The 16,810-nt window shown below is 37.4% G+C and overlaps 1 long non-coding RNA gene across 1 annotated transcript; it reads left to right on the top strand.

Moving 5' to 3' along the window:
* The first annotated feature begins 2,492 nt into the window (after positions 1-2,492).
* On the top strand, positions 2,493-14,290 carry LOC133614240 (uncharacterized). Its single transcript, XR_009816551.2, has 3 exons — positions 2,493-2,641; positions 5,471-5,569; positions 13,483-14,290. It is a non-coding gene; the product is annotated as an uncharacterized lncRNA (long non-coding RNA).
* Positions 14,291-16,810: the final 2,520 nt, after the last annotated feature.

Below are 16,810 nucleotides of genomic sequence, written 5' to 3'. Positions count from 1 at the left end.
TTATATACTGTATATATATATGTGTGTGTATATATATATGTATATGTATATATATATATATATATATATATATATATATATATATATATATATATATATATATATATATATATATATATGATATGTGTGTGTATGTTACTCATCAGTTACTCAGTACTTGAGTAGTTTTTTCACAACATACTTTTTACTTTTACTCAAGTAAATATTTGGGTGACTACTCCTTACTTTTACTTGAGTAATAAATCTCTAAAGTAACAGTACTCTTACTTGAGTACAATTTCTGGCTACTCTACCCACCTCTGCTAAGTTTTAACAACTTTGAAGAAGACCCTTCAAACTCCATAGCGTCCGATAGTATGTAGGCACTTCATTTATTCATGTATTTTATTGTTATTTATTTGTGCATGGGTATTATGTTTGTTGGATGCTAATGTATGCTGTGCAATTGTTTATCTGTGTTGTCAAGCAATGTGCTCAGTACACATATGATATATAAGATACATTTGTGCAGTTATTCTCCTGTTGCAAGCCAAATGTTTTGCTGTCATTAATAATTTGGCGTGTGCTTTTGCCTCAGTGTTTAGTTATCAGGATTAGAGCTGCGGCTATAACGATTATTTTAATAGTTGAGTCATTTATCGATTAGTTTGTTTGATTGATCAAGTAATCCAATGAAAAACACTTTATAGTCTCAATGCGTATTTTATTTTATTTTATTTTATTTATTTTTATTTTTATTTTTATTTTTATTTTTATTTTTATTTTTATTTTTATTTTTATTTTTATTTTTTTTTGTTGTCCTGTCCAGCTTCTCAGGCAAATCATATAGTTGATGTAGATGCTCATATCGGCTGTTCAGATTTACTTCACAAAAGAGAAGTGTAGGATACTTCTCTTGTTGCCTTATTTGTATTTGACTTTATTAAATATATTTATATTATCATTTGGTGCAGCCGGGCCTGAGCAGGAGGGGATAGAAAGAGGAAAAAAAGGACGACAGAGGGGGAAATTGTGGGGACAAGAGGGGGATTAGACAGAGAGACAAAAACAACAACAGCAAACACAACAATAACAACAACAACAACAACAACAATAGAGCAACATCAGCAAATACGACATGTACAAATATGATGGTAAAAGTGATAGCAAATAAGCAGTTAGCGAAATAGATAATAATACAGAAATGACAATGAGCATTATTACACTACAAATGGAGCAATGCAGATACCAATAGAAATAGCGCTATTGATAATGAACAATACCAATAATTTACCTTCATTATCAACAATGCTGTTGTTTAAATGCAACAATACATATACGTAATGATAACTAGAGATACGAAAGAATGCAGAAAAACGGAGGGGAAGAAAGAGAAGCAACCTATATTAACCTTGTAGATTGTTATAGTATGAGTATTTTAGGTAAAATTGTTAAAATAAACAACCATTTTCCTGCTTAGTAGAAAAAAAAAAATCTAATAAATGCTCACAATCAAAATATAAAATGTGTGCATTGATAAAATATATATATTTTCAAAATGTCAGGTGTTCGCTGCCACACAGATCACAGCACTCACACACCACCGCTCTCATGTGCGTTCTATTGCAGCAGTCCTGTAAAAACGATGTGTCAGGAACAAGCATGGCGTGACCCCAGGATGCAGTGATAGGAAACAATGTGCAGCTCATAAGGAAGTTGAATGAATAAAATGAACAAAAGGCAGAACATGAGCATTTGTCACACACTAGACAATAACCCACTGTTGACAGATAAACCCTCCTGATTAGTGATCAGAGGCAGGTGAGTCCACTCATTACTAACCAAAAGCAGGTGCGCATAACTGTGATCAGAAACAGCGGTGACTCCCTGCAAGACATAACCAAAACAGGAAATGGAAGAAAAATAAAAGCACTAGACAGGCATAAACACTAAACACAAAAACTGTCACTCAGATCATGACACTATGTCAGCTTATTGGAAATTCCAGACACTCCATTTAATCAGTTTTTATGACTTAGTTATTAAATGATTAGTCAAAGCAATAGAATATAAATAAATTAAAGATTTTTGCATCCCTAAAAGCGATACATACCAAAAGGGGGTATAATTATCTAGTTTATTGATTTAAAAAAAAATCCTAGGACGTGTCCTTTTTTAGGTCCCGTCCTTGCTGTTGGATAGAATACATTTAAACACAATTCCAAATGTGTTCATGTTTTCAAACACTTTTCCCAATATGAAACAATAATTTTAATTATTTCAAATTGTCTCAAACTATTGCCATCCGATACACTTTTAATCGTACAAGCAATGTTTTAAAGTAACTTTTGAACGCTTTAAGCTGCCATACAAGTGTTAAAAGAAGTTAACAGCTGTCAAATCAACTTTAGAATATTTTTAATGAAATGTTGTTTGTTAATGTTAAACGTTGTCTATGTTGTTTATTTTATGTTAAAGAAAGCGATTCGTTTTTTGACACTGAAGCTTTATTTTGAAGACTTCCGTTCCTAAAAAGGAAGTTGGTGTGCTCTTACGTAGACGCACTTGACAAGAAAATGTATGTCGTTTGAAAAGAAGTGTGTATAGATAAGAGATTCTAAAGCATGTTAAATTCTTAGCTCCTGGTCGAAAGGGCACAAAGGTATGTAGTTTTAGTATACATGTTCATATATTAGTGCCATAGAGTCTACTATGTTGTTGTTGTTCAATGTCTGTTGTAAAATGTACTGCTAAGCCACTTGTGTATAGTCTCCCTAATGGATGCTAACTTAGCACTGTATGACAGGTGTATGGTCGTTAAGTAATGTCATAAAGCCACAATCCACATGTTTTAGACATATATAGTGTTTATATGTGTGATAAATGTAAAGGACAAGTGTGTTCATTCCATGAGTAATTAATATTTTGTCATTTAAAATAGTAGTATCATGCACTGCACTCTGAAATGAGACTTAAATAGTATAAAGGTCACATTCCATGTTTTTTAAATGTATGTATGTACTGTATGTATGTATGTGTATATATATATATATATATATATATATATATATATATATATATATATATATATATATATACGTCTGGATTTTGAGGTAAAAGTATTGATATAGTTTTGATTATATAATATTGATGAAAAGCTACAGTAGGAAGTCCTTTATTTTTTGGATCACTTGATATATGTATATTGCTTTTTTTTATAGCTCCATTAATAAGGAGATATCAATAAAGGAATGGACCATCAGTGCAAAATAGTGTAACCGAAATTCAGGTGGGGATGCTACAAACATTCTTAACTGTCGTGCAAGTGTAAAAAGAAGTTAACTGTTTTGTAATATTATTTTCCATCACCACTAAATATAGCCAGACTTTGCAGTGTTTATTTATCTGTATTAGGATAGGATATACTTTATTTATCCCACAATGTGGAAATTATGTGGTCTCAGTGCAGATACAAAAAGTCCACAGAAAATAAGGTAAAATAAACAACACACGAAAACAAGAGGAACACATTAAAAACCCAAAGGATGTAAAAGACATTAAAAGAGCACACTTCAGCGGCAACATTTCTACATACAGCTACAAAAGTAGAACAAAACAAAGAAACAAAAAACTAGCAATCAGAAATACATATTGCGCACCTACGATTGCACCATGCATAGACATACAGCTTCACCATTCGGAAACAAAAAACAAAACAAACAAAAAAACTTAATCGCAACACCCACATACAGTGAGGTGGCCTCTGCGGTGCTCCATGCTTATTCTGCTGAGGTGGGGGGCAGCACGGTCAGAGACAGGAACAGACCCAACAAAGCAACCAAGAGAGCCAACTCTATCCTAGGCTGCCCACTGGCTCTCGGCTAATATCTGATCTTTGTGGATGAGTCAGGAATCCGTCCTGGGGAGACCAAAGTGTCCGATACATGCTCATTCAGTCAGGGCTTTGTGAAGCTCGTCCATCAGTGTGGACAAGCTCCGCGGCCCTGTCTTTTCCTCTGCATCTCCTTCGGTCTCTCCACGTGGACTCCCGTGTGGAAGAGAGCCAGCAGCTGTTTTTTGGTGCGAACGTAGCAATGGCGAAAAAGCTCCCCCGAGGCAGATCCAAAAGGCAGCGCAGAAGTCACAAAAGTGCCACTGGACATATTTTTGCGCAGTCCGGTAGAGGCCAAAATCAAAAGACAAAAAACACATGCAAACAAGAGAGAAACATCAAGAAGACTAAGCAGGACACACAAGAGCAGAGGGCTCCTGCAATCAGTAGACCACAACAGCGGTACCATCTTAAAAAAAAAAAATACTATAGGAAAGAAAATCCCTATTTCAAGTTCCACGTTTACCATTAGAGATGTCCGATTATATCAGCCTGCCGATATTATCGGCCGATAAATGCGTTAAAATGTAATATCGGAAATTATCGGTATCAGTTTTTTTATTATCGGTATCGTTTATTTTTTATTAAATCAACATAAAAAACACAAGATACACTTACAATTAGAGCACCAACCCAAAAAACCTCCCTCCCCCATTTACACTCATTCACACAAAAGGGTTGTTTCTTTCTGTTATTAATATTCTGGTTCCTACATTATATATCAATATATATCAATACAGTCTGCAAGGGATACAGTCCGTAAGCTAACATGATTGTGCGTGCTGCTGGTCCACTAATAGTACTAACCTTTAACAGTTCATTTTACTCATTTTCATTTATTACTAGTTTCTATGTAACTGTTTTTATATTGTTTTACTTTCTTTTTGATTCAAGAAAATGTTTTTAATTTATTTATCTTATTTTATCATTTTTTTTAAAAAGGACCTTATCTTCACCATACCTGGTTGTCCAAATTAGGCATAATAATGTCTTAATTCCACGACTGCATATATCGGTATCGATTGATATCGGTATCAGTAATTAAGAGTTGGACAATATCGTAATATCGGATATCGGCAAAAAGCCATTATCGGACATCCCCATTTACCATCATTGATTCCTTTCTTTTCTGGTGTGACAAAAAAGCCAAATAAAAAGCAAATCCTTTAGTTATGATCATGGTACAACTTTTTGTTGTTGCGTGACTTTGAGGCATATTTTTCCTTTGTTTTCCCACATTTTAAAACATTAATAGCCAATTTGTAGAAGGCGGCAGGAAAAAAAAAATGAAGTTTTTGCCTGAAGACATGCAAAGGAGCATAGTGTTTTGTGTCATTATACGTAAATAGTATGGTGTCACACAGCCTCGGTAATGCGGATGATAATGAACACCTGGAATGAGCACACACATTACGACGAGGCATTTTCGAAATATCCATTTACGCACCACTTTTGCATCTCCCATACAAAGACATCGACGGTAAAATACTCTGTTCTTCATTTTCCATTCCAGTTTTCTCTTCTCATCCCCACACACCTGGTTTGTCATTCTGCCTGCTAATTAACAGAGTTGTTAAACCTTTTCTGCATTCTGCACAGCATCTGTGAGGCACTTCTAAACGTATGCCACTGTGGAGACGGGCTTTGAAAAGCAATCAGAGTGGGAATCGTCTCGCTGGAAGCCAGAAGACATCAAAGGTACACATGCAGGACCTGCTCTGTGACGTCAATTAGTATTTTCATTAGTGTCACGGAGTAGTAATTGACTTTCTGCGGCTCCCCCTATGGGTTGTGCGCAAAATGTTTCTGGAAGACATACTGGCGTACACGCACTACAGATATACACTATTACAAATGCTCAATGATTTATGAACAATTAGTTGCCCTGTTAAGACGTTTTGCTCAATGGCGGCCATGTTTTTTAACAAATCGTGCTCAAAAAATTATTCTTGTCAGAATGTCTATTCTCTTTTAATGCTGATCATTAACGTCGATCCCTTCTGGCTAATATTTGTATTTATTTTCAGTCCACCGGCTGACAAGTTAGCAGGTAATTGTGTTTCTTCATACACAGTGATACAACGCTCCCCTATATTAATAATAATCACCTCCATTACGGCAAATAAACTGCAATTCTTAATATTTTAAATGCCATAACCAAGTATCAAGTATTAGGACAAGGCTAAAAATGTTACACACCGAGAGCAAGCAGGAGTAGGCATGCTGATAATAGCTAAGATAGCGAGAAACTACAGAATGAATACGTTCTTAATAATTAAGCAGATATCAACAGGAAATTAAAAAGTATATTAGTAAGAGTCTAGAGAGAGGATAGTACAAACCCCAAAACCAGTGAAGTTGGCATGTTGTGTAATTCATAAATAAAAACAGAATGCAATGATTTGCAAATCATTTTCAACTTATATTCAGTTGAAAAGACTGCAAAGACAAGATGTTTAATGTACGAACTGAGAAACTTAATTTGTTTTTGCAAATAATCATTAACTTAGAATTTCATGGCAGCAACACATTGCAAAAAAGTTGGCACAGGGGCATTTTTACCACTGTGTTACATGGTCTTTCCTTTTAACAACACGCAGTAATCGTTTGGGAACTGAGGAGACCAATTTCCTACTACTATGGAACTACTATGGACTGGACTCTCACTACTATGTTAGATCCACTAAGGACTGTTCTTTCACAATATTATGTCACTTGACATCCATTGCTTTCGGTCTCCCCTAGAGAGGGGGGGTTACCCACATATGCGGTTTCTCATAGTCATTCACATCAACGTCCCTTATGTGGGCTCTGTACCGAGGATGTCGTTGTGGCTTGTACAGCCCTTTGAGACTTTTGTGATTTAGGGCTATATAAATAAACATTAAATGATTGATTGATTGAATTTTTGAAGCTTTTCAGGTGGAATTATTTCCCATTCTTGCTTGATGTACAGCTTAAGTTGTTCAACATTCCAGGGTCTCCGTTGTGGTATTTTAGGCTTCATATTGCGCCAAACATTTTCAATGGTTGACAGGTCTGGACTACAGGCAGGCCAGTCTAGTACCTGCACTCTTTTACTATAAAGCCACACTGTTGTAGATAGATAGTACTTTGATTCCTTCAGGAGAGTTCCCTCAGGAAACACGTGGCTTGGCATTGTCTTGCTGAAATAAGCAGGGGCGTCCATGATAACGTTGATTGGATGACAACATATGTCGCTCCAAAACCTGTATGTACCTTTCAGCATTAATGGTGCCTTCACAGATGTGTAAGTTACCCATGCCTTAGGCACTAATACACCACCATACCATCACAGATTCTGGCTTTTGAACTTTGCGCCTATAACAATCTGGATGGCTCTTTTCCTCTTTGTTCCGGAGGACACAATGTCCACAGATTCCAAAAACAATTTGAAATGTGGACTCGTCAGACCACAGAACACTTTTCCACTTTGCATCAGTCCATCTTAGATGAGCTCAGGCCCAGCGAAGCTGGCGGTGTTTCTGGGTGTTGTTTTGCATTGCATAGTAGAGTTTTAACTTGCACTTACAGATGTAGCAACCAACTTTAATCACTGACAGTGGTTTTCTAAAGTGTTCCTAAACCCATGTGGTGATATCCTTTACACACTGATGTCGCTTTTTGATGCAGTACTGCCTGAGGGAACCAAGGTCTGTAATATCATCGCTTACATGCAGTGATTTCTCCAGATTCTCTGAACCTTTTGATGATATTACGGACAGTAGATGGTGAAATCCCTAAATTCCTTGCAATAGCTCGTTGAGAAAGGTTTTTCTTAAACTGTTTGACAATTTGCTCACGTATTTGTTGACAAAGTGGTGACCCTCGCCCCATCCTTGTTTGTGAATGACTGAGCACTTAATGGAAGCTGCTTTTATACCCAATCATGGCACCCACCTGTTCCCAATTATCCTGTTCACCTGTGGAAGGTTTCAAATAAGTGTTTGATGAGCATTCCTCAACTTTCTCAGACTTTTTTGCCACTTGTGCCAGCTTTTTTGAAACATGTTGCAAGCATCAAATTCCAAATAAGCTAATATTTACAAAACATTAAATATCTTGTCTTTGCAGTCTATTCAATTGATTATAAGTTGAAAAAGATTTGCAAATCATTGTATTCTGTTTTTATTTACGATTTACACAACGTGCCAACTTCACTGGTTTTGGGATTTGTATTACAACAACTGTTAGTGTCTGCATTGTGACACAGTACAAAATATCAGAAAGTGGGTCGATCCATAAATGGGTGGTGTCGACACCAAGGGTAGTATCAGTATATGAATGATTGGATTGATTTTCATTTTTAAAATTGTGTTTGTTAATGTTTACAAATTTAGAGAATACTTCCCTGGACTCAGGAGGACTTTGAGGACAAACACGATTTCAATGAGTAGTATAATAGTTTCTGATACAAACCTGAAGTGTTTTAAAGAGATAAGGCATAATCTCATTATAACAGCAGCGTTATTATTTTTTCATACCATATACTCTCTCACTTATCCAAAAAAGCAGTCAGACCCATCCTATCATTGTACAAACAGGCACTAAATATAATGGATCAGAAAACCAACAATGTGCCACTGCTGTGTCATTGTACAGACATACAAACTTTTATTTGCTTCATCAAGTTTTCCTTTCGGAAATAGATTTTTAAATGTGCACATCATCTTGCTTCCGCCGTACTTCCGTCCCTTTGCGACGAAAGCGAATCCAAGGAGAGTGGCCACAAGGGGAGCGGTGGGTGGCATCTGTGGAGCAGGGGGCCGTAAAACCACATTTGGCAATGGGGATTTTGGAATGATTTCCCACACGAAAAACCCCTCTAACTAAACTGAAAATATTTGATAAAAAAGCTTTAACACTGGCTGAAAGTAAAGCAAACATGTAACCACTGAGTCAGAACCATAAAAGTCAATACTTGCTGCTGGTATTATATTTTGATGTGCTGCTGTTTGATGTTCTTCGCTGCTTTTGTATTATAACCATGAATTTATAAATCTTGTTGTAATGTATTAGCATATAATGCATGACTGTGTAACTTGTACTGTGTGGTTCTTTTATCTGGATTACCCGTTAGAAAGGCTGCCCTGGGACTGGGGTTGCAAATTAGTTGATTGGCGACAAAACTCATATGCAACAAATGTACACATAATATTATGGCATTGACTGTGATAAATATGCAGAATAATAAGCACTGTATTGTGGACAAATAAAAAAAATAAAAAAACAAGATGGCCGACTTCCTGTTCGTTTTCAGGTATGGGTTCTTGAAACTTTAACATACGTCCTGTCATGATGGAGGTCACCAGCAATTTTTGTGTTGATTCGTCAAACTTGTGGAATGGGATAATTTTTACCAGTTTTAAAGGTGGCACTAGAGATCTAATTTTAAAATTACATTATCGGTAACCCATAAATATGAAATGTTTCGCCATATATGTTGCACCTGTAACATTTTAAGACTGTTCGTGTATCTTAAGGTCCTTAAAAAAGTGTCTAAGACAATAATGATAAAAAACAGCAATTACAAAAAGGCCCTTAGTGTGCTCTACATTGCAACTGCGGTGCTTCCTCCACTGCTGGGGCCCTAAAAATAAAATGTTTAGTTGTTGTGTGTTTTGAGTTTGTTTTGCTCAAACAATTGTATGTAATAATGAAAATAAGGAATTAGTTTAAATATTGTGCTGATATTGTTAAACTGTCAATAGCACTCACCATAGATACCGGTACATTTAAAAAAAATGACAGTTAACATATGTGATCGGTATTGGTATCAGTCGATCTCAGTCATAGATGATCAGTATCAGAATCGGCAGCATATATAGATCCCTGATCAGAACATCCTTATAGTGTTCCAAACTTTGTGGCAATTTGGCTGAACACCTTTAGCTTAAATTTCAAGTCGAACCAACTTTGGGGTTTAATAACAGCGCCACTATGTGGTGTGTCTGTCAAAGACAATAACACAGGCATCAGAGTATGTGTTAATTTTTTGACAACTGTTTACACTTTGTGTTCAGCGAGAGTGAGATTATTTGGGTTTTGGCTCATAACAAACATCCCTTATAGGCCCTCAGCAACTGTGATTGTTTTGCAAATTATCGATACAATTCTTGCTTGAACACAGATCAGAAGAATAATTGAGTGTTTTGCTGCTCTGAAATATAGCAATAAATACAAGTAAAACACACTAGATAGTTGTGATTTCCAATTCTGTTTTGTTTTAATTTGGCATTTTTGTGTAATTTATTCAAATGGTTGTCAGTAATTGCACTTGATCTTTTTTTTTTTCCAAAGCTTACACCAAATGAAGGCGTGGCCTAAAAAGTAGTATTGAGTTATCAAAATGTGAGAAACAAAAAAAAAATATTTAATGGATGTAAGGGCAGAGGTTTTATTTGCATAATTGTTTACCTTTTACTATAATTTTTACACTTGTATACCCGATTGTAGCTGAGATAGGCTCCAGCGCCCCCCGCGACCCCGAAGGGAATAAGCGGTAGAAAATGGATGGATGGATAACTGTTAATACAAGGTTCTGTGTGAAAAGCATAGGCCGGGTGTCGGCTCTTTAGGGCCGCCTTAGTGGCTCCCTGGAACTTTTTCAAAAATATTTGAAATTGTAAAAGGAAGAGGGAAATTATATATTTTTTGTTTTAATATCGTTTCTGTAGGACAGCACGGTGGAAGAGGGGTTAGTGCGTCTGCCTCACAATACGAAGGTCCTGAGTAGTCTTTGGTTCAATCCCGGGCTCGGGATCTTTCTGTGTGGAGTTTGCATGTTCTCCCCGTGACTGCGTGGGTTCCCTCCGAGTACTCCGGCTTCCTCCCACCTCCAAAAACATGCACCTGGGGATAGGTTGATTGGCAACACTAAATTGGCCCTAGTGTGTGAATGTGAGTGTGAATGTTGTCTGTCTATCTGTGTTGGCCCTGCGATAAGGTGGCGACTTGTTCAGGGTGTACCCCGCCTTCCGCCCGATTGTCGCTGATATAGGCTCCAGCGCCCTCGCGACCCCGAAGGGAATAAGCAATAGAAAATGGATGGATGGATGGTTTCTGTAGGAGGACAAACATGGCAAAAACCTTCCTAATTCTTAGAAATCCCACTGTTTATCTTAAACATGCTTCACTGATGAGAGTATTTGGCACGCGCCATTTTTTCTTACTAACTTCGGCGGACCTTAAACTTACCGTAGTTTGTTTACATGTACAACTTTATCCGACGCTGCCACAGATAGACATGTTTTATGCCACTCCTTCTTTGTCTCATTTTGTCCACCAAACTTTTTATGCTGTGCTTGAATGCACAAACGGGAGCTTTGTTGACTTGTGAGGAGTGCTAATCAGACATATTTGGTCACTGCATGACTACAAGCTATTGGACGCTAACATGCTATTTAGGATAGCTGTATGTACATATTGCGTCATTATGCCTCGTTTGTAGGTATCCATCCATCCATTTTCTACCGCTTGTCCCTTTCGGGGTTGCGGGGGGTGCTGGAGCCTATCTCAGCTGCATTCGGGCGGAAGGCAGGGTACACCTTGGACAAGTCGCCACCTCATCACAGGGCCAACACAGATAGACAGACAACATTCACACTCACATTCACACACTAGGGCCAATTTAGTGTTGCCAATCAACCTATCCCCAGGTGTATGTTTGTAGGTATATTTGAGCTAATTTAATTTAATTTATGTAATATTGATAGTTGTTTGTGTGCCATGTTGTTATACACCACAGCAAACATTACCAAGCTTGCAAAGATTGTAAAATTAGAAGAGACAGCCTGTCGTTTCCTATAACTTGGACACACATATCTATGCCTTTGGCCTTTCTAAGACAGTAATTTCCAGAAGTTATCTCACCCTTCGTTTTACTAATGTTTTCCAATGTTGTAAAAATTATATTCTTATTATAGCTAATATAGACACTTTCATAATGTGTTGCCTTCATTATAACACTTACAAAAGGCTTTTTTTTTTGCGGCCCAAAACTGATTTTTTTGTTTGTTTTGTATTTTTAGTCCAATATGGCTTTTTCAACATTTTGGGTTGCTGACTCCTGACATAGGCGAATAAAATGCCAATCTGGCAATGTGTGCAGGTGTGTTTCAATGCTATCTCTAACTCCAGAGGGCAGAGTCGGCGCTCGAATTGGGTAAGAGAAATAGGATGGAAAATTCAGTGGAGTGTTGGGCGCTCGGCCGTTCCATCAAATTCTGTAGCTAATTTCACGTGCTGAAATTATAGGTGCAAATATGTTCAAGGCGACATGCGTGAAGTAAGATTTATGGCGTGCTGTCGAGTGCCCTCATAGGCTTCTTAACACAACAGCCGCCATCCGTCATGTGATGAATCTCTCCAATTAGAGCCTCCCTTTAAGACACTCAGCAGCTATTAGGTGCAGGAGAGGAGGCTGACATTGAGCCTTTAATGTCTTCAACAACAATAAATAACTTTGACTTCTTGAGCATGATGTCATCATGTAAACTAATGCTAATGGATTTTTGTTATATGCTATGATTGACATGTTGACTGACTAATGCGTATCGTTTATATTTTTCCTGATACTAGTACCAAATAGCAAATTGGTTCTCCTGAAACAGTGCAGGTGCTTAAAAAGTGCCCGACCCAGTACTAGAAAATAAGTAACATACACATTTTGCAGTGCTAGTTGAACTGAACAATGTAAATAAAATGTAAAGTAATGTATTCAACAATATAGAATACAAGCTACAATATATTGCCATAATTATCACAGCAGAACACTACGGATGTGCAAAACACATGATATGTAAACTATGTTACTGAGACCCTTATATAAGAAGAAGCAGAAGCAGTAGTAGAGTAATACATATAAGATGAAAAAAACACAAAAAGAAGTATAATCATCATAAGAAGCTGAAGCAGAATAATCATATGCATCAACATAATCATACAAAACAACAAAATAGCGATAAGAGGCAACAGAAATAGACACACAAGTATAAAAAGCAGAAACGTCCAAAAAAAAGCAGTGACTCATGAGAGGAAAATCATGAGAAAAATATAACTTTATTTTGCACATACCCATTTTTTTAATCAAGTAATTTATATATTTTTTCCTAATCTAACACATTTGTTTGCCTCATATTTATACATTTCTTAAATGCTAACCCTAACCCATTCATTTTTTCTTTCATAAGGTATTGTTTAATTATTATCTCCTTTCCCAAACTTGCATTTTTCCCCATCATCCATTTTTTTTCTGAAGTCTTAATTTGCTGTGAATGTTTTTTCTGACTTGTCAAACTTTTTCTAAGCCCAACCTTTTTATTCCCTTATCTTTGTACACTTTCTTAAATGGAAACTATAACAATTTTCTGTCTTTTTTTCTATCGAAAAGTAATAAACCCATTTTTTTTCCTAACCCTAACACTTTATTCTCTTATCTTCATGCGCTTTCTTACATGCTAATGATAAGTAATTTGTTTTTCTTCATAAATTGGAAATATTTTTTCTAATCAAAGTTGTTTTAATTACCTCATCTAGGTACACGTTCGTGAATGCTAAACCTAACCATATTTGTTTTTCCTTTAATACAGGGAAGACCTGGGAAGACCCGCTTGAGTCGAGGCAGGAAGCGGGGTCGTGGGAAGTGATTGCGGCGGCTGGTTCTGTCAGTGTCTACAGAGCTGGAGCGGCGGGCGGCGATGATGCTAGAGCTGACTCCAGGACAGGGGGCACCGTTCCACCCAGCTACAACGCCAACCTGTCCACCAGGTGAGGACGCTAATCAAGAAACAGAAAGCAGGTGCGGCTAATCAGCCACCTAGCAACAAAAAACGTAACCAAGGGAGCAAAGGAGCATTGGAAGACATAACAGGCCACTAAACTCAGGAGAATAACACTCAGACTCTAACCTGGTGTGACAAATCACAACAAATAGCACCTAATAGATATAAGAGATACAACAAATGTTAGAATTGTGCAAGATGGCACCTGATGGCCATAAGACAACTGTACTTTTTGTTCAGAGATAAAAATTGTGTTCATATAAGATCTAGTCTTACACACAGGGCTGCACGATTATGGCCAAAATAATAATTACAATTATTAATCACGATAATTCATTATGTTAGGTAAAACACTGTTGGGATGCGGTGTGAAAAGGTTAGAGATAAACGTTATTCATATATTTAAAGACAAATATTTGGGTTTTTGTTCATTAATAATATCAACGTGTCAGCTTTTTCTCCTTACATGATGCCTTTATCTCTATTTTTACATTTTGATAGAAGTATTTGTTTAAGTTGTGTACATTTACATGTACAAATGTATGTACATGCACATGCTGTATCTGGACAGAGCCATTAAGAGTTTGAGCAGAAATATATCGTACAGGAATTAACTATACACCATAAAATATTAACACAATGCTATGTCACATGATTAGTTTTTAAAGTAATTACTTTGTGAAATAAAAAAAACACAACTAATGTAAAATAACATAGTGTTTACTTTTTGATATCAATATACAACAAAAAGAAGTTTGGCTAATGAAAATAAAGTCAAATAAACAAACTTTGTTCTTCTTCAACAACACCATGTGATTCAGTGCAGCAGATCGGCCAAAAAAATAAACAGGAGTGATACCTCACACATCTAATACAAAATATTTGTGCCTTGCGTAAATTTGATGAGATGACAAAACATTTGAGCTAGTATTGAAGTTAAGTTAGCCGTTAAATAAAAGACGAGTGACCAACCCAGTAAACAAACTAAATACTTTATAAACAAGTTGTGGCAATGTGTCCTACACATCACTTGCTGCATGGTAACTCTCGTCATTAACACTTTAAGTTTGGGACAAATGCTTCTGTCTGCAATATTGTCCACACCTAACACACTCGCCATCTTACAGCAGTGCGCCATTAAACGCACACCAAAATTCTACACTACGAATGTGAAGCGAGGAAAATAAAGTGGAACAAAGCGTTCGGCTAGAAAAAATCTAATGGTGCAAGGTCTGTGTTGTTGCTTTCCGTAATGTTCTGTCGAGCAAAACGGCGCTAGTGCGCATGCGGCGACTTTGTTTCCAGGAAGTAAGCAGTGTTAGGCTACAGTACCCCCCGCGACCCCGAGAAGGACAAGCGATAGAAAATGGATGGATGGATGGATACTAACCGTCTGGAATTTTACAGTGGTTTATCATTATACCGTTTACCGTTACATCCCTAACCGAAACAATGGAATTGATCAACTACCTCTCAACAAAATCTCCAGTTCGGCGAACGCCGCCTGTCCTGATTGAACAGTTGTTGCTGGACACACAACGTACTCTTGGGAGAAGCGGAGTGCCACACGCCTGGCGACCCTTTCAGCCGAGGATGTTGCAGATATCTACCTATTTAGAATCATGATAACAGGACATCTGCTGATTGAAGTAAGCGTTGCCCTGGTGTATCGACCAATTGGAAGATTCTGGCAGCTATTCAAGGTACCCCAAAGCTGCCACATATGACTGGAGGATGCGGGCAGAGCTCTGGGCACTCAGACTTTTGTGGCTTCGGTCTAAATCACAAACTGGACAACCTCTTGAAGACGCCGTATGCTCTGAATAGCGAAGTATGATGAATTTGAGGACCAGAAATAGATGATTAGAGTGGAAGGTTGTTGCTTTGAGATTCTCCGAAAGGACAGTGCAGCGAAGACGCAACAAACCTCTTCCCTGTCTTTCATGGACATACACTTGTTGTTTGTTGACTTTTGTTGGACTGACTGGCTGTGTTATTGAGCATCATGGTTGCTAAACCGATCCACTCTGCAGGCTTACAGTACACACACACACACACAAATACACATCCGTGGACAATACACGCCACGCACACACACACCCGCAGACAATACACGCCACACACACACACACACACACACACACACACACACACACACACACACACACACACACACACACACACACACACACACACACACACACACACACACACAACACACACACACACACACGTACCCTACACTACACATCCCACGCCTTCAACACATCACCCCATGTGGTATGATGGAAAATAGAGCAGCGCAGCTTCTCTCAGGCTGGCAGCTTTAGGCTGGATGCCTTCCCCCTCACATCTCGTTGCAAATCGGGAATTTTATGTTTTAACATGTATATGTGCTATTCCTGGTTTCTGTATCAAAATGATATTAACTTTGCATCATTCAGCCTTACTGTCAAATTTTACTTTTGTATTATTCCTTTTAGAACTAAGGAGGCGAGGAAGAATGCAAAGATGAGGGCTGCTAGTTTCAAAATACATAGCAGGGGAAACAAACACCACAAAAACAACTTGTCATGAATATTATTTAAAGTTTAATGAAAGTGACCTATTTTTGCAAGTAGTGGTTTTACTTCCTGTCCGCACCATCCTAGTCACATCCAGCCACTTCTGACCACCTTAAAGTTGCACCAAAAAACACTAAAGACGATGTGTTTACATCATAAATACCACTTTTGATGATGTTTTTACTAAATCGGAGAGGAGTGAGAGCATTTGAGCTCGCTGTTTAGCTAGCTGCCACTCAAAGTTTGTAAGCATGAGTGGCACTTAAAAAACACTAAATGCATTTTTAATCTTACAGCAGACATCATGACAACTGACATCATCTCTACTACAAAAAAAAAGACACAACCGCAGCAGAAGTCAACAACAATAACAACAAAAATAACAAATTATGACAGATTCTGCAATGTTAAGTAATTCATAACAGTCATTGACTATCACCAATAACTTACTATGTGTTCATTTTAAGAGGTGGGTAGTAACCAGTGTTGGGTTAGTTACTGAAAAACAGTAACTAGTTATAGTTACTAGTTACTTCATTTCAAAAGTAACTCAGTTACTAACTCAGTTACTT

Source organism: Nerophis lumbriciformis, linkage group LG17 (assembly GCF_033978685.3).
Source record: "Nerophis lumbriciformis linkage group LG17, RoL_Nlum_v2.1, whole genome shotgun sequence".
Classification (NCBI taxonomy): domain Eukaryota; kingdom Metazoa; phylum Chordata; class Actinopteri; order Syngnathiformes; family Syngnathidae; genus Nerophis; species Nerophis lumbriciformis.
The sequence above is the reverse complement of the archived record's forward strand: the minus strand, read 5'-3'. Positions and strand labels throughout refer to the sequence as shown.